An 18,812-nucleotide genomic window follows, 5' to 3' on the forward strand; every position below is an offset into this window, starting at 1 on the left:
ATGTAGAGACACAGGGAGAAGATGGCTGTCAGCAAGGCAAGGAGAGAGGCTTGGGACGCATCCTTCCCTCACGGCCTCAGAAAGGATACACCTGCCAACACCTTGATCTTGGACTTCCAGCCTCCAAAGCTGTGAGAAAAATTTCAGTTGTTTAATCCACCTAGTCTGTGGTACTTTGCTATAGCAACCTTAGCAAACTAATGCAGGGGCAAGGGGCTGTGCAGGGTTTGTGGTAAAGCATAACGGGAGAATCACAAGACCACACTTGCTGCTGGGCCCTGGCGGAGACAGAACCCTTGACCACAGACATAAAGGGGCCATGCAGCCACAACTGCACAGGATGAGCTAGGTTCTGACAGACCTACCAAGTCATAGAGTGGGGTGGGCCAACAAGAACCCACCCCACGATGGAGGTGGTATATCCACAGTTATGTGCAAGCAAGACCAGAGGACCCCACGGACTACACAAACAGCTAGCCTGGATCTCTGTGTCTGTTACCCACTATTCCACCTCCAGTGCATCCATTAGCTCACGCTCATGGCTCATGCTGCATGACCGACGAGGGAGGGAGAGAAAGTCCAGGCTTAGTTCATGGTCACGTGGCCTTGCTGTGACTGTGTGAGCTGCACATGGGTGGCTGCTGCTCACACACAGACTCATTCAGGTGATCTCAAAAGAGAGCAGTGAGGTGAGACTAACCAGGGGGCAGAATTTGGGGCAGAGCACCTGGTCATCCACTTTGTGTGGGAAGAAAAGTAGGCCAAAGTTAGAGGATGTATGTATGGACTCATGGGCACTGCCAAATGGCTTGTCTTAAAAGACTGGAAGATCTGGGCCAGGTGGCCTGATGTAGGGGCCTGTGGAGGACTGATGGGAATAGTAGTCAGAGAGTGGGATGGCAGTCTTATCACGTTAGTGTTCACTGCAGAGCATCCGTCACAGAAGAGGCACTTAGCAACCAAGTCGACAAAATGACTCAGCCAGCTGACATCAGCCTTTGTCATTGGCAGGGAGGGAGGCTGTGAGTGAGCATAGCAGCATGGGCTTCTGCTTACCGGTGACCTAGCTACTGCTTCCAAATGCCCAGTCTGCCCTTACCAGAGATGACTGCGGAGCTTGGTAGCAAGCCGACCACAATGGTCCCTTCCACCCTGGAAGGGCCAGTGATCCATTCTAATGAAACAGGCACATAATCTAAGCTCAGATTTACCTTTCCTGACCACGGGGCCTCCATCCAAAGAACTGTTAACAGTGCTCAGTATTAGATATTACCTACCATTGTGAAAGACCAGGAGATCCTCTTCACAGCAAAAGGGCACAGGTGTGGTCTGTGACCACCAATCCGTATCATGTACTGAACCACCCAGGAGCTGCTGGTATGGCCTGGTGAAGACACAGTGCCAGCTCAGAGGCACTACTTTACAAGAATGGGATGCCATCCTCCAGGATGCAGGGGACACTTTGGATCAAGCATCTTTACGTAGTGCTGTGTACCCAGTAGAAAGGCCCCATGGATCTGGGAAGCAGGGGGTGTTTCCTCTAACTCCCAGTGACCCGCTGGAGCATTTGTACCTCTGTCTTTTTACTCCTGAGCTTTGCAGGCTGAGGTGTCTGTATTCTCAAAGGGAGATTTCTGCCCAGGGACATAGCTAGAGGCTTGTTGAATTATAAATTGCACTTTTTATCTGGGCACTTCAAGGTGACCAGGAAGCGGGAAGAGAGTCACTATCCTGATGGGTGGTTGACCCTGACCAGGAAGAGGAGACAGGGCTGCTGTGTAACACACCGGAGAAGAGAAGAATATGTGTGAAGCCCATTCCAAGAGGAGTGCCCTTGCTCAGTGCTGATGGTAATGAACAAGGTAGCAACCCCAGCCTGAGAAGGGCATGGAGACCAAGGCTCGTGCTTCTTGGGGTGAGGTTCTGGGTCGTCACATCAGTGCAGCCACCGAGAGCAGCAGAGGTACTGCTGAGGGTGAGGGGACTCTAGACCGGATGGTGCAGAAATCAGGTGAGGAGTATCAGCCGTGGCCTTGAGACCAGCTGGCAGCAGCAGCAGGAGCTGCAGGCCGTCCCCTAACCTCCTCCTTCAGTTTCCCCTAGGAAAGGAGGTCACTGGGGTCTTGAAGGAGCTGCTTCCAGAACATACATGAAGAAGTGTATCTGAGAGGCGCAGGGGGGAACTGTACCGAGCACTGTGATGCACTGCCCAGATGCCTTTCGGTGAAGGGCTGCTTGTTCCAGCCATTGGGAACACCGACAGCACAGCCTTCAGCTCTCTGCCCCTTCAGCAACTGTCTCAGCTGCAGAGAAATGCCTCATCCACGGTTATGCTCCTTCTGGGCAGCTCACATCCCATGACTGGCCCATATGAGAATATGAAGGCCTGGCCCTGTCTGCCTCACACGGGACGTCTCTGAGCTGGTGAGTTATCACTGGGCTTGCACTGTGGTTTGACTTCTGTCTCGGCCCCTCCACTCCTTTTCCCTTCCATAAGCATCGATTCCAAGGGCACCCTTAATAACCATTTTGCGCACTGAACTCTTATCTCTGAGTCTGTTTGCCCAAACCAGCCTGCAATATCATTCACATGAGTAGAATATACAGACCACAGTGTGTTCAGAACAAAAGCCAGCATCTTGCAGAGAAATGTCTGGTGGCCAAACCAGAATTTAGAGGCGTTAACAATCAGAGACAGACCAAGGGCACAAAGCAAGGACTGGGTGGGTGTCCCTTGGCCAACACTAAACCCTCCAAGCCAGGAGACTAGACTGGGTCATGCAGAGAAGCCTTACTTGAGTTCCCAAACTCCACATTGCCTGGAGGCAAAGAGCTCAGAGTCTGACCCATATCTAGGTGCTCACAGTTGACGGAACGAGTGCTGAGGCCCCTGTGATAGGCGGAGTAATGCTCCCCTGTCCCGAAGCTGTTCATGTTCTATCCCTGGGACCTGTGAATGTGTTTATGTTATGAATTGAATTGTGTTCCCCCCAAATTCATGTGTTGAAGCCCTGAACACCCCCTCCCCCCAGTACCTTACAATGTGACTGTATTTGGAGAGAGGGCCTTTAAAGAGGTCATTAAGGTTGAGGGAGATCATAAGGGTGGGCCCTAAACCAATAGGATTGGTGTCCTCATGAGAAGGAGAGACTCCAGGGATGCATGTGTACAGAGAAAAGCCACGTGAGGACACAGCAAGAAGGTCTGCAAGCCAAGGAGAGGCTTCAGGAGAAACCAGCTCTGCCGGCACCTTGATGTTGAACTTCCAGCCTCCAGAACTGTAAGAAAATGAATTTCTCTCTTGTTTAAGCCCCCCAGTCTGTGGTATTTTGTTATGGCAGCTGAGCAAACTAATGCACTTTATATGGCAATACAGACTGCAGATGTGATTAAGGATCACTGAGATGAGGAGATGATCTTGGATTATCCTTATAAGTGGAAGAGGAAGGTAGGAGGAGGCGGGATGAGGGAAGCAGAGGTCGGAGTGTGATTGCTGGCTTTAAAGAGGGAAGGGACCACCATCCAAGGGATGCAGGCTGCCTCTACAAGCAGAAAAGGCAAGGAAACATCCTCCAGAAGAAAGGCAGCCCTGAGGGCACCTTGACTTTAGCTTGGTGAGATCCGTGTAGGACTTCTGATCTCTAGAACTCTAAGATAATAAACCTGTGTTGTTGTAAGTCCCCAAATTGGTGGTAATTTGTTACAGCAGCATAGGAAACTTCAGAGGGGCTGTTTTTGCAGGACCTGGCTCACCCCCTCTGCACATCCTTTGGCAAGAAGGCGACAGCTCTGTTGAGAGGGAAGAGAGCCCTTTGTACTTCAAAGCACAGGCTGCCTGGAGACCACAGTGTCCCTGAAAACTCAGAAGCTGATGACTTCAGGAACTATAGCAAGTGATGGGCCGTTGTTTCAGGAAGAAGAAAAAAGAAACTGAGAGGCATAGACAGGAAGCAGCAAACAACAGACTTCATCCACACACAGCAGTAATGTCACCTTCTCGCAGACCAGACCATACTGCTGTATGTCAGCTGTTGAGCGCAAGGGCACAGACCGAAGACAGCTCCTTCATGCAGCAGCACACGGAAGCAGGCAGGTGCTTCCTTTCCAGATGCCTCTTCCTTTGTCTCTTTGAGGCTGTTTTGGAAATGCATTTTTGAGAAGATGTCTTATTTCCACTAAAACCCTGCAGAGCAGAACCAAGTAATTAGCATCAGCGCAGCCCTGGTAATAAATAGCAGGATTCTTAGAAGCTCAGCTCACAACTGAGGGCCACCAGATTGCCACTGGGGATTGTAACTTTTTGGTGTTTTGCTTCCAGAAGAGTACAGCCTGCGTGGCTATAGCCAGTGCCTTGGGGCTGGGGCCAGGAGGTTGGGGGTGGAAGTGGGGGGAATCCCTGTTTGCCTTCAGAATTGGTTTCTCTGGTTGTCCTGCCGCTCCCTGTGGACAGGGCAGGGCCCCCAGCTGCTGTTGACAGAGGAGGAGGCTGAGAGGATCAGAGGCCCCGGACCCCAGTTGCAACTGAAACAAACACGTGGGTAAAGCCACATAAGAGCAAAATGGAGCCCCGAAGTAAACTGACATTATTGGACTGTTTTTAACTCTAACATGTTGTGGCATTTTTAGCCATTTCTGTGCACATCAGTGAGGGGAGACCTGTAGGGAATCGATAGTCCCTGAGCTAGCAGAGCCCAGCTCTAATATCTCCACCCAGTCACAGCAGGAGCCGAGGGGCTGACGAGCAGGTGGGAATGGAGCCCCATGTGCACTCATCACTAGTGCCTACGCAGCCAGCGGCTAATCGAGGACTGATCTGGGCTTAGGAACAGTGGCCCTGCGGCAGGGGAAGGCCTCAGGCTGGGCAGGTGGAGAGAGACAGCCACGCTGGGTGCTCTGCCAGAACCAAGTTGGGGATCTGGGTGTCCCACCCCTTTGCAAACTCCTGCACCTGTCATAGCCAGAGTCAGTGGGAGGAGAGGGATCCAGGAAGCTTTCCTAACTTCCTGTGTTCCCAAAAGTGCCCCTCCTTGAATTCCACTGGGTCGGGGGCACTTTAACAAAGTGGAAGTTGGGAGCCGCCCTGGGCAGCAATCACCGTTCATTGTGGAGCAGACCGACGAGTCCCAGAAATCATGACCCATCGTATGTTGTGTCTGATATCAGTTTAGTTGGTTGTGAACATCATCTCCAAACAATGAACTAGAATGGAATAGAAAACCACAGGAGGCACTACATGGTAGGGATGTGTTCGGTTTCGCCAACTTCTTGTTTTAGTCCTGAGCGACTATGGCTGTGACATGGATTGTCAGGTAAAATGTATTGCTCAATGGGGGTCACAGCACAGAAAGTGTGGAAGCCTTGGGGGTAGCCCAACCCCTCACTTGAAGACAAAGTAGTGGAGTGAAACGCCAAGGGCGCGGGCCGACCTGTGCCTGGTCTGAGCTAGACTCGCGGCCTCTTGGGTCCCCCCTGCCTCTGGCCTGACCATGGTCTCAGGCAGGACCACTTCATCTGAGTAACGTGCCTCCAGCTACTGCCCTTTAACAGAGAGCACGGCCTCCAAAGATGGCCCCAGCCGTGCTGTGCAGGAGCGTCCAGAAGATTGGGAGCAGCAGGCATGGATAAGCGCCTGGCACACAGCTGGCATGCACTAAAGGGGTGCATGCCGGGGGGGTGTCAGAGTCTCACATTTCACCATGCCCTGGGCCTCTTTCCTTCCTCCCCCCGTCCTTGGGAGGGAGCTCTGACTCCCTAGTTCCAGGCATGCTGTGCCCCTATATCTAGGGCAGGAGGTAGAAACGTGCACAGCCTGGCCAGGAAGGAGAGTGTGCTGTGTCTCCCACTCCTCCATACCCAGGGAGAGTGAAGGACTTTTATCCTGAGGACCCCTGAGACCTGAGCTCCCTAACATGGCCCTGGGGCACCCTTTGTGTCCTGGAAGGGCAGTGACCACCACCTGGCAAACATCCAATGCACCTGCCAGCCGGAAGCAGCCTCATGGACCTGCAAGGGCCAGATCTGCTGGTTGGCCAGGCCCCAGAAATGGAACACCAGGGGTACCCTCAAATCCAGGTTCAAAGCTGCACAGGTTTAACCTGTCCCAGAGTCTTCCCCATCTGGCAGATTGTCCCCCACTGTCACTCTGTCATGACAATCTTCATAATCCTGGGGGTATGAGGGGTGCAGGGACTGGCCTGAGGCATCTGTGCCCCCAACACTGAAACACAGTTCCTGGCACACGATGCTTGTGGAAGGAAGGAAGGGTTGGATTCTAGTAGAGACCTTCTCTAATTCAATTAGAATTAGCTCACAGCTCACAACACGGCCGTGCATGCCCAACATCGCATGAGACACTCATAGCTCAAGGGGCATTCCTGGGGCACTCCGGTCGGGGCAGCAGAAGCTCGGCCTGCAGGGCTGCTCCCAAGAGTCTTAACCTTCCTCCACCTTCCTTCCAAAGTCTGGATTGCGTGTGGGTCCCTGTTCCTCGCTTTGCTCGCCTCCCTGCTGAGTGAAGAGCCAAAGGATGCCCTGCCCACACTGCCGCTATGAGCAGCCTGCAAAAGTGAGATCTGTCAGCCGAGGACCAGCAGGCACACCCCGTGGTCTGACAAAATCCAGTGGACTGAGCCGATGCCGCTCTGGTCTGGCTGTGGAATGCTGCTCGGTGACAAGGAGGAGATTTGTAAGTCTGAGCTCCACCGGAGGGATCGTGAGTAGGCTCTAGAGGAAGCAGGATCAGTCCTGTTCTCGCTGCTATTTCCAAGGCAGGATTAAGAACAGTGGGGATTAACTAGGGGTCAGGTGCCCTCCTGAGCAGGGAGGGCTCAGCACTCCAGCATCCCTAGTAAAACACTGATGGGTGCAGCAGAGCGGGTCCAGGGAGTGATTGGTAGGAAAGCAGAGGCCACTCAGAGAGAAGGTCATGATAGCTTTTTCCAGCTGCAGCAGGAGCTTGGGAGAAACGATGTTTCCTCTGAATTTTGCAGCTGGCTTTATCTGAGTCTGTCCTCCCAGCAGGATTAACACAGAGCTTCTTTTTTCTCTTTTAAATCCAAGTTGACTTTTTTTATGCTGTCACTGGGAAAGGTGTTCAAAAAGATATTGAACAAATATTCACCCCTCCTGCAAATTGCTGAACACAGGAGTATTCCTCAAATTTATTTTATACCTCCCATAACAGCAAGGACATCTTCACATGGTTGTCGTACAACAAATGCATAGAAAATACATGTTTGCAAGAATACATGAGTTAAGTGTTGTAAATAACATTTTTGACTTTTTAAAATGTGCTAAGTGCTTTAGATATATTAACTCATTTATAAAAACTTTATAAAAACTTCATGGGACCATCCGTTGTTATCCCCATCTTACATTTGAGGAAACTGAGGCTTTGAGAGATGAAGGTGCGTGCGCAGAGTTGCAGGAAGTGCGGAATCAGGACCTGAAGAGAGACAAGACGGGTCTAATTCCAGAACCCACGGGCTGAGATGACGCAGCTCGAGCATGAGGCTGCTCCCTTAGCCATCTGTGACTCCTTTTGTGTTTTCATTGTCATCCTGTTTCTTTTGTATTATACTCTGGGCTCCTCAAAGGCAGGAACCCTATCTTAATTCATCTCCCCAGCATCTTGCACAGAGCTCAGCTTTTAGGCTTTCATGCATATTTGATGAGTCAATGAATAAAGGAAGAAAAGGAAGGATAGAGAGAAAGGAGAGGGAGAAAGGAGAAAGAGGAACAGGGAGGGGAGAAAGGGGGAGCTACCCTTTTGGCAAAAGGTAGGGCAAGAGGTAGGTTAAGGCGCACCCACGTGTTTTTCTCCATCTGCTGGACGTTTTTCAGTACTGCAGAGGCCTGGAGAGCCCGGGTGTGATTTAGGATAATCAGCAACATGGACAAGTCTTGGCTGAGATCCTGCGAAAAATGCTTCAAGAGAACAAAACCCAGGCCAATGATTGTGGAGTGGGGGGCTTCCACAGGTCCTCCCTAGAAGTTTCTCCTCGGTGTCACATGTCCCAGGCAGAGCTGGACTTCCCTTTGTGGAAGAGGCCAGTTGGAAAGTCCTGGTGATACGTGCAACTCCATTTTTCCACTGGTCTGCATTGGGATGTATCATAATTCGTGGCTGATCTTCAGCTGGCAGTATGTCATACGGTCTAGCTTTAGGTTTCTCTGTCCTCAGCCGCCTTTGTCATGTACTTAATACTTAAAAATATTTTTTACCTAAAAATACTGGAGACCTCCAGTTAAAGGAGCCCTGCAATGAGTCCTTTTATGAAGCCAAATCCAAAGGATTTATCTGTTTTATACATTTAAATGATTTTTTAAAACTTCTGGACACAACCATACACACAGTAAAAGATGATGGATTGATCATCTTTTACTGGTCATCGTTAAGCCAAAATAACCTAGATCTATGCAAAACAGCCTAGGTTCACGGTCATGTGGAAGGTTTCTCCTTGACACGGTGGAAGCGACAGCGTGGCCAAGAAAGGATTAAGGGTCTGGGGAATGAGCTCTTGGAACACCTGCTTATTGAGATACAAACCATTCCATTTGATGTTCTGCCTCTCCCGACAATGGCATTGGTGGCAGTAGCACCGTCCTCTTCTTCCTCCTCCTCAAAAAAAGTTTCAGTGTTTTCTCCATTTACAATTGAGGATGCATGCTTGCTACGCCAAGGGGGCAGCTTTGTAGAGTAGCCCTGGGGCCTGTGCCTCTGCCCCTCTGCAGGAGCTAACAGGGTAAAGACTGTGGACACTGGCGTCACATCTAGGTTCAGATTTGTTCTCCATCCCTCCCTACCTGTAGTGCAGGTAACATAACCTCACTAAACTTTGTTTTCTCACTTGTGAGATGCGAATAACAAACTCTGTCTGGCAGGGTTATTGTGAGGATAAATGAATTCATGGCGGCACAGTGAGCTCTGAAGAGTAGCTATCATCCCACGAGTTAAGGGTGAGGCTTCTAGTCCACATCTTCGTTCTCCCTTCTTTCTTAGGAATATGCCCAGCTTACAAAACTGCAGTTCCAAGCCGCCCTTGCAGATAGAGGTGGCCAGTCAAATAAAAGGGAAGTTTTGGGTGGAGCTGCAGGACATGCTATTTAAGGGGAAGCTTATGTCTCTGACAAGTGACTGTTTATTGTCCCCCCCTTTCTCTTTCCTGCCTGGAACTCAGAACTGACTTGATGTAACCTTGTGCATAGAAGCCAAGCTTTAGGGCTGGTGAAGCAGAAGACAGAGTTAAGGTCTCCTGTGACACGGACGCACCCTAGCAGCCCTGGGCCATCTACCTCTGAGAGACTTCAAGTTACGTGGGAGAAAAACACCCCCTGTCTTGTTTAAGCCGCCCTGACTCAGCAGATGTTAGTAGCAGCCACATGTTCTTCCTTACTGAGTCACACATATGAGCTGGGTGGCTTTCAGGAGAGACCTCTTCACACTTCTGGCCCTCATTTTCATTTATAAAATGTGGGCGTGGCTTAGATAACCCCTAGGGTCCTTCCTACTTCTCACTTGACAGGCCCCCATTTCCACCTCCTGGGTCCGTCCGGAGTGTCTCTCTTTTATCTTCTCTGTAAGATTCAGCAGCCGGGTGGGGCCTAGGGGGTCGAAGCTGACCATCAGACCAGCCATCCTGCTCACCTCCAATGCTGCCTGCAGCAGGTCCTCCCAGCAGGCTCCCTGAGCTGCAGGGTCCCCTGGGTCTGCGTGCTCGGAGGAAATCTCTGTGCGAGTTCAGCCCCCCTCTTCCCAGTTAGAGCTGCTCTGTTCTCTCTCCTCCTCAGCGGAAAGAAGCAAAACTTCTAACAAAACCCTGCAACCTGATCATTGTTTAAATGATGAAGAGGAGGAGTCAAACAGCCACAGTCCAGCACCCAGTGAGCAGCTACACTTGGAGGCGGCCACATGGGGTCACTGCACTCTCAGGAATGAAGGGACACCAGTGGGGGAAGGGGAGGCCGGCTCAGACGCCTTTGGATTGGAGAAAGGGGCTGCCTGTGGAAGCCCCTTCTCTGCAAAGCTGAGCTGCCAGGGACATGCTCAAGTCCTTCCCCACAGTCGGGAGGGAAGAGTGTTAGTGGAGTCTTTGACCCAGAAAACAGTCTTCTGAAATATTACTCATTGTTTCTACTGTTTTTATAGACTTTTAGAATTCCTACATACATTTCTGGGGGGGTCAGAGCTAATGAAAGCTATAGATACTCACTCTAAAAAGATGTAAATATCCAGTACAGTAAATCAAGGGCAAGTCCTGTGAGTTCCAAGTCCTGAATGGTGTGTTTCCGGCTCCATCTGCCAGGTAGATGGCGCCAGGCAGGGTGGTAGTTGGTGTCAAAGAATTGCCTGCAGGCCCCAGACATGGATTTGAATCCCATGCTGGCCGGTGACCTTTACTTTTTGGAGCCTTGATTTTCTTATTTATAAAATGAGAATTCCAGTATCTACCTTGCTTTGGAGTTAGTACAGATAAAGCACCTATCAGTGTTAGGCACACGATTAGCAGTCAGTAGAAGACCATGTCACTCCAGGTTAGGGAGGACAAGAAGAAGAGAGGCCGGGGAGAAGATGATAGGCTTGGACATAAGTTTGGATAGAAGTTTGCAGTAACCTGGGAAAGGCCAGTGCAGGAGGGGACACTGGAGCTCGGGAGACCTGCAGCTGCCATCTGGGATGAGACATGGGCACAGATGTGGGGCATTGGCACGTAACTAAGGTTGCCAGAAGTGACAGACATCGGTGGTTCTCAAGCCTTTACAAGCTCAGAAGCATCTGGATGGCTCGCTGAAACACAGTGCTCACCGGGACACCCGACCCTGAACACTGTGCAGGTGTAACCCGTCCTTTCAGGATGCACAGCACAAGCTCTGGACTCGCTACTCTCTGGTGCTTGGGCTACAGCCCAGGGTGAGCGTCAGCATTTCAGTTTGCTTTAAAACTGCGCCTTAGGCAGTGTCCAGCAGGGCATCCCCAGCCCCGTACCATCACCTGGTTCACTGCTTTACTTTTGCCTCCAAAAGGTTTCATTTGACCGAAGGGCCCCCTGGCTTTAAAACATTTGAAGGTCATTGGTCTAAAGCAATGGTTTTCAAAGTAGTTCCCCAGACCAGCAACATCAGCATCACCTGGGAACTTGTCCGACATGCAAAATCTTGGGCCAAACCCAAGGTCTGGGGCAGGAACTGGCCAGCTGGGTTTTAACAAGCCTGCAGGTGACACTGATGTACTTGAGTCTAAAGGAAGGGCGGCCATATGTCCATGCTTTGGCTGTTGTTCTGTTGGTGAAGTTTGCTTCTGGTGACATTCTCCTCAAAGTGGCCCTTTCCCCTTTCTCCCCGAGCCACCTTTCTACCTCCCCTCGTCAGACTCATCTCTCTGCCCCCTGCTCTGGCATCCGGCAACCAGGTGTGCTGGTTTTCTACTGGTCCTATAAGGAGAGGAACAGGTTTCCCTCCTAGCTTTCCACCTGCAAAAACGCATGCTTTCTCAAGAAGCTTAAAAAAAATAAAGTAAGTACTACGGGGCTGGATGTAGATATTTTGTGGCCTTTGGACACCCCTCCGTTGGCTAATGATTACTACCACCCCTGGTTGAGACGTTATGACAGTGATAACAATAATAGTGACAACAACAGCCACAGCAGCTGACAGCTGTGGGCTCTTCCAAGCCCCTGGGGTTCCCACCACATTATCCCCTTTCACAGAGGAGGGAAGGTGGCCTCGGAGGGGTCAGGGACGTTGCTGCATTCACAAAGCTGGCAGTGGGGGGAGGGGCAGGCGTCCCACCCCAGCCAGGCGACCCTGCCCTGCAGTGGGCTCACCCCAGTTCTCAGCCCACCAGTCACATGGGGTGTTTCTGAAGAGACAGTGAGAGCAGGACAGTGTGTTTAGAAGAGACCAGCTCTACACGCCTTAAATTATCTGGGTACTCCTGTCCAGTGGGCATCCTCCCCAAATTCTCAGATTGGGGAACGAGTCCCTGTGAGTTCTGAACTTCCCTGTCATTCGGGGAGGCAGAATGTAGGGTGAGTCAAAGCAGGGACTGGGCTATTGCACTTGGGAGCCACACTCAGGACAGGTTCTTAACCTCTCCATGACTCAGCTTTTCCCTGTGAAATGGGTGTGATGACAGTATCTGCTTCCTAGGGTGCCTGTAAGGTTCTGTATGTAAAGCACTTAGCATGGAACTGGGTGACTGGCTGCTCCTCTCAAACCCAGAAAGCCAGACTGTCAGCTCTCCAGGGATAGGCGCCTGCTGCCGGCTCTGCACCGGTGACACTCATGGGTGGGCAGGCCTCACGCCCTGAGTCTGCGTCTGACAGAAGCGGTGGAAAGGAAGCCTGCTCCGCTCCTCAAGCCAGTCAGCATGGGATAAACGGGCTGTGGCCGGCTGCCGGCCCTCCTCGGAGCAGACCCCTGCCGAGAGCACCTGTGCTCTCCACCCCTTCTCAGCAGCTGGCTGGGCCCAGGAGATTTGACCTTATGTGGCCTCTGCCGGGCCACAGCCATCATTAGGGCTTCATACCCTGGCTGAGGGCAGGGAAGCCAGCAGGTGGGACGAGGGGAAGAGTGGGCTGCCCCGCAGACCACAGGGTGGAGGTGGGTGGAGCCGACTCACTCTGCACAGGGCAGGCCCTGACTGCCCCAGCCTTAGCCCAGGGCTTTCCTCTGCAATTGTATTTAATTCTCTAGCAATACAGGGAGAGTAGGTTGGTGAAAATCAGCGATGTCTGGGAATCCCCATGGAGCACCCCTGGGAGCTGAGCCCCCAGGCCTCCTGTGTGGAACCCTCCCTCACAGCCACAGCCTCAACCAGCAGTGCTGCAGGGGACCTCCAGCAGGCCTTCCAGAGCTCATGGGGCCAGGAACAAAACGCCACTGCAGCAAGCTGCGTCCTTTTAAGGTTGTCTACTCTTGCTTTTTTGCAAAATCCGATTCTGATTTCCACATCTTGTCACATGTTCTTTGGGGCTGAATTCAGGGCTAGGGTTTACTACTAGTCCCTGACTTAGGCAGTTCACTTTTTACTTTATCTAGGCAGCTGTGGAGTAACCCATTAACCATTCCTGGAGCTGAGTCCCTGTCTTTGTCACACCAGGGTGTGGCCATATGAAGCCAGGGCCTTGTCTGTACACTTGCTGGGTTGAGGAAGCCCAGCCAGACGCACCCTCAGGATGGGTGGGTCTGCCCAGGTGCAGGTGGTGGTGACCAAGCCTGTGCCCATCTCAAGCATTCTGGATAAATGCATGTCTGACACAGCCCATTGGATGGAATTTACGGGCAGAATGTTCCCAAGCACAGCTGAAAGTATGTCCGCTTTGCATAAATGATCAGTCATTTATTCAAACAGTGACTTTATAAATGAAGTGAAAATATGTCCCAGTCAGCAACACCAAGTGCTGTTGTGAGTTTTCCAAGTTCGAGGAGTGTGTTTATTGCTGGAAACAGAAATAAGAAAATAATAGAAATGATAGAGGTAATGATTATTGAATATTATTATTTCATATATATTATAGATAATATATATGATATGTAATATATCATATATTATGTGTTATGTATATAACATATAATGTATCATATGTTTTGTGTTATGTGCAAATTATATATACTTTCCTAAGGAAAAACATTCCTTTATTCCTTTGTGGAAAACTAAATTTTGGTTTTGAAAATGTTCTTTCTCTTATGAAGTATTGCTGATGGTTGGTGATAGTTTTCTGTTTTAACATCCTTCGTTGGTGAAATAAAAAGGCAGCAACCCCATGACTGCCTCCCCAAATACTAGGGTACTTCAAAAAGTTCATGGAAAGATTCATATTATCTTTCCATTCTATTTTTCCATGAACTTTTTGAAGTACCCTCATGTTTCTGAAACTTGTCTGGTCTGTGAAATCTCCAGTCTGGGGAGATTTCTCCTGCTCTGGGCCCTGAGGTGGGCGGCCTCTCCTGCCCCAGCCCTCTCTCCCTGCATATTTCCACCCTGACAGCCCTGCACCTGCCCTGGGACCAGGGGCCAGAGCCTCCCAGCCTCCGCAGTCAGTAGTCGGTGACCCTGCCCTGAGCAGGGCACACAGCAGCAAACAGCAGCTCCAGAATTGCCCCTGGAGCCCACAGCCCCCAGCTCACCTCCTCCACATGTAGGCCTGAGGACCCCTGAACATCCCAGCCCGGTCACGCAGCATCCATCCTGCTGCAGGTGGATCTCGGTGTAGAAAATGGGGAGAGCTGAGCCGTGTTCAGCATCCTCCACATAAAATGCAGTCCCAACAGACACCTGGCATCTGCCTGTGATCCTTGTCATCTCGTCGTTAAGTGAGATGGTGGTCCCGAAAGCTCCCAGTGAGGGTCCCAGTCCAGCCTGTATTAGTCCGTTTCTGTTGCTTATAACAAAATACCTGGAACTGGGTAATTTATAGGAAAATGAAATTTATTGCTCACCATTCTGGAGGCTGGGAAGTCCAAAGTCCAGGGAACATACCTGGTGAGGGTATTGTCCTGGTGGTGACTACAGCAACTCAGGATATCACATGGTAAATATGATGGAACAGAGAGATACTCTCACGTGCTCTCCTTTAAAACCCTCAGAACCACACCCATGACCACCATTATTAACCCATTCACTAGGTATGTTCATCAGAATCTAATCACCTCTTCAAGGCCCTACCTTTCAATTACCATAGTAGGATCTCCCACCCTCTTCACACTGTCACAGTGGGGACCAAGCCTCCAACACATTAAACTTTGAGGGGACAGTTCAGTCCACTGTGCAGCCCATGCATTGCCAGGGGTGCCTCCTTGAGTCCTCAGCACAGGGTCTTAGTTTAGAACCAACTGTGCCCAAACCCAAGCGCCTTGTCTCTCGGAACATAAATACGGGTATCAATAGTGACTCTGGAAACAGAGCGCTGATTATTTTAGAGGCACCCACGCTGGAGTGGAGGACACTGGGCCTCTCCTTTGCCCCTCTAAATCTCTGCCTATTTCACCCTCAAACCCGAGTGGCATCTTGCCCTAACAATGTGGGGATCCAACAACCAGGGGCACTCCAGTGCCAGAGAAAGACCTGGCAAGCAGCGAGAAAGGGGGGGTTGACCCAACACCTGCACAAAGCCATTTTCCTGGGCCCTGCTGCCACGTGGTGGGAGGACAGCTGAGAAGAAAGTGCCAGCTCTTCTCCTGGCAGGGAAAACTGGCCCTGGGCCCCTTGAGAAATAATGAGCAGGGATTCAAGAGCAGCAAGGAGTGGGAGCACTGTGCCCAAGGGTGAACAACACCCTGTATGCAGTGGGTGCTCAAGAAATACGTATTGGACCCATGACTGCTTGTCTACCCAAGGCCACCAGGGTCTGGGTCACTGGCTTGGTTTTCGCAGTAGTTGTGTTTTCTAAGGACTCTTCTTTCTCCTGTCATGAAAAAGTGTCTATTTTTAGCTTCAGTTCGTGCTTGCTGCAGCACAGATCACCTAAAATGCTCAGCTAGAAAGACCTCAGATTAGAGAGCAGGGAGATGAATTGGACTCAGCATCCCTGGTGTAATTACAGGGTGTTGAGGACCCTGAGGTCCGGGATGTGTGGGCCGTAAGGAATGCCAGTGCCATGTAGAGGAAGGCTCTTGGCATCCTGGGTCACTGACCCACGTGTGTGTACTTAGTCCAGGAAAAGCAGGTTTTGTACACAGTTTTGCAATCAGATGAATTCTACCTTCAGAGGCCCTAAATCCAAAAGCTAAAGTGCAATGAAAGAAAATAAGCCACAAAGCCATGGAGAGTGATTTTGAGCTTAGTTGGGAGCCTTCCCCAGATTACCTCTGCTTCCTTTGCTTGCTCTGAATTCCCCCAGACATTCTCATCACAGTCCCCCCATGCTGTAAAGCTGTGATGACCAGGGATAGCACCGCGGGCCTTTTGCATGTCCTGCCTGGGGGTGGGTACTGGCACGGCCGCTGTGTTGATGAGGACACAGGCCCAGAGAGGCCAAGCAGCCTGCCCAGGACTGCACAGTGGGCGTAGGTGCAGCTAAGCATCCGAGCCGTGCTGTTGGCCCTGCTGACTGACGCGACTCCTCAGCAGAGCCTCCTGCTTTCCCCACCTCTTCCCTGGCACCAGCTGTGAGGAGCTGTGGTGGGTAATTCCATGTGCTAACTTGACTGGGCCACAGGCCCCCCACATATTTAGTCAGAAATTATTCTGGGTGTTTCTGTGAAGGTGTTTTTGGGTAAGATTAACATGTAAATCAATAGACCGAGTAAAGCAGACTGCCCTCCCTGTTGGGGGTTGGTGCATCGGATGAGGTGGAGGCCTGAACAGAAGGAAAAGGCTGAGCAAGAGGGAGTCCTGCATGCCTGCCCTCAGGCCGGATCGCTGGCTCTTCCTGCCTCTGCAACAACTTCCGGCCCTTGGACTTGAACTGGGGCAGCAGGTCTGCAGATTCCACACTTGCCATCCTCAACAATTGCGTGAGCCAATTCCTTATAATAAATCTCTTTATGTACACACCTGCACACACGCACACACACATGCACACCCTATGGCTTCTGTTTCTCTAGAGAATCCTAACTAACTCAGCAGCCTTTCCTAAATGCTGTGCTTTTCGCAGCCCCAGGGCACTTGGCACAGCACAGAGACCATGCTGGGGACCTGCGCAGTGGACGCTCATCACTGGGAAGGGCATTGTCTTCTCCCTGTTCCCTGTGGAGGGCGATGGGAGGAGGTGCAGGCCTGGAGGGTGGGCAGGATAGTGGGGTGAGCAGGTTCAGGACTGGAGGTTAGAGCCATTGAGCGACCAGGGGGGGGCCTGGTGGAAGTGGAGAGGAGGTTGGTATGTGGCCCCGAGGGGCCCTGGCTAGATGCTGAGCTTGGCTGCTGCTGGCCAGAGCAAGGTCAGGCTCTGTGCATCCTCACAGGGTAGAAAGTGTGTGCCATGTGAGGTGGGGCCGGGAGAGGCAGCCAGCCATAGTGTCCCAAAGGCCAGCCCCAGGCATGTCAGACTCATGCAACATCCCTTTGTCATTTCTTCAGAAAACAACTTACTCAGAAAGCAATTGAGCACCTCCCTTGTCTAGATCCTGTGCCAGGCTCTGGGAGCACCAAGGTGAACACAGCACGGGCCTGCCCTGAAGGAAAGACAAACATACAGCAGCTGTCAATATCAACATTAATGCCCCTACGTGGTGCTCTGTGTACTGGTATCATATTAGTTACATGTATCATATGGATTCATTTAATGTTCCCAACAGCCCAGTGAGAGGGTACTACTACCCCCATTTTACACAGGAGGAAACTGAGGCACAGAGAGGTTGAGTGTCCCAAGGTCACACAGCTATTAAGTGGCAGAGCTGGGGCTTGTACCCAAGTAGTCTGGCTTTACTTGTTGATAGAAAATAATAATGCAGTACTAGCCAAACTGCAGCCCTAGCGTAGGCACCAGGTAAAGCAGATGAACACGGGGGCGCTGTGCTTGGATGGGCTCTGCTATGGACTGGATGTCCCCCCAGATTCACGTGTTGAAATGCTAACCCCCAAGGTCATGTACTAGGAGGTGGGGCCTTTGAGAAATAATTAAGTCATGAGAGTGGAGTCCTCACAAGTGGAATTAGTGTCCTTATGAAAGAGACTCCAGAGCACTGTCTTGCCCTGTTTCCACCCTGTGAGGACACAGAGAGGAGTTGGGCAGTCTGCAACCCAGAACAGCACCTGCAACAGAAGCCAGCCATGCTGGCCCCTGCCCTCAACTCCCAGCCTCCAGAACCGGGAGAATAAATGCTGTGTGTAAGCCACTCTGTCATGGCGATTGCAATGGCAGCTCCAACTGCCCAGGATGGGCGCTAAGGACTTCACCAAAGGAGAGAAGCCTGGCAGGGCCCAATGCAGGGGAAGGAGTTTGCCAGCCGATGGGGCTGAGGTGACAGTTCTGATTCAAAGCGAGGGAAGAAACTTCAAGTCAAAGAGAGAGCAAAGCAGGGAGCTGCGGGGACGTTGGGAGAAGTCAGGAAGGCTGGCTCGTAGGAAGGTGGGGATGGCAACAGCCACTTGGATCCAGAGGGCCACCTGGACAGAGTTGAGAAAGGACAGCACCCGGAGCCACACCGAGGCTCTGGAGTGCAGGAGGGGCGGCGCCTGTCAGTGGTCCCCCACTTGTCTCTGGGCCCGGGCTGGGCTGGGCTGGGGCGCAGGAGCCGCTCAGCTGGGCAGTGAGGAGCCATGCATCAGCGCATGTTTTATAATAGCAGCTGGTGGTGATAATAAGAGCGTGCTAACGTGAGCGGTCTTACTATTGATTAAAAATCCTCTTTTAAATTAAGACAATGCATCTCTTATTCCCTGCGCCCGGAGCAGCCACTGCCACGTCCCTGGGAATATCCAGGTCATTGAGGCAAAGTGTTTGATTTGGTTGTTGTTATCTTGGGGTGTTTGTTTTGAGGGGGGTGTTTGTTTTAAAGCCTGGATTCCTTATATAGGGAAACAGTCCCTTAAAACAATTGAAATGTAATGTCAGTCATATGTGTAAGCCACTTGGGTAACCTAGTAGCCACATTTATGAAAAGTGAAAAGAAACAGGTGAGGTTAATTTTAACACGTTATTTAACTTATATGTAAAATGTTAGCATTTCAACATGTAATCCATATAAAAATTATTAATGAGCTACTTTACTTTTTAAAAAATGTTCTTTGAATTCCAGCGTGGATGGTAAACTCTGCCCGTCTCAGTTCAGACTCGCCACCCTTCAAGTGCTCCACAGCCCTGGGCAGCAGGTGGCCCTGGAACTGGACAGCCCAGCCTGAGGGCCACTGACCTGCTGGAAAAATGGACCTA

The sequence above is a fragment of the Cynocephalus volans genome, chromosome 14, assembly GCF_027409185.1.
Source record: "Cynocephalus volans isolate mCynVol1 chromosome 14, mCynVol1.pri, whole genome shotgun sequence".
NCBI lineage: Eukaryota > Metazoa > Chordata > Mammalia > Dermoptera > Cynocephalidae > Cynocephalus > Cynocephalus volans.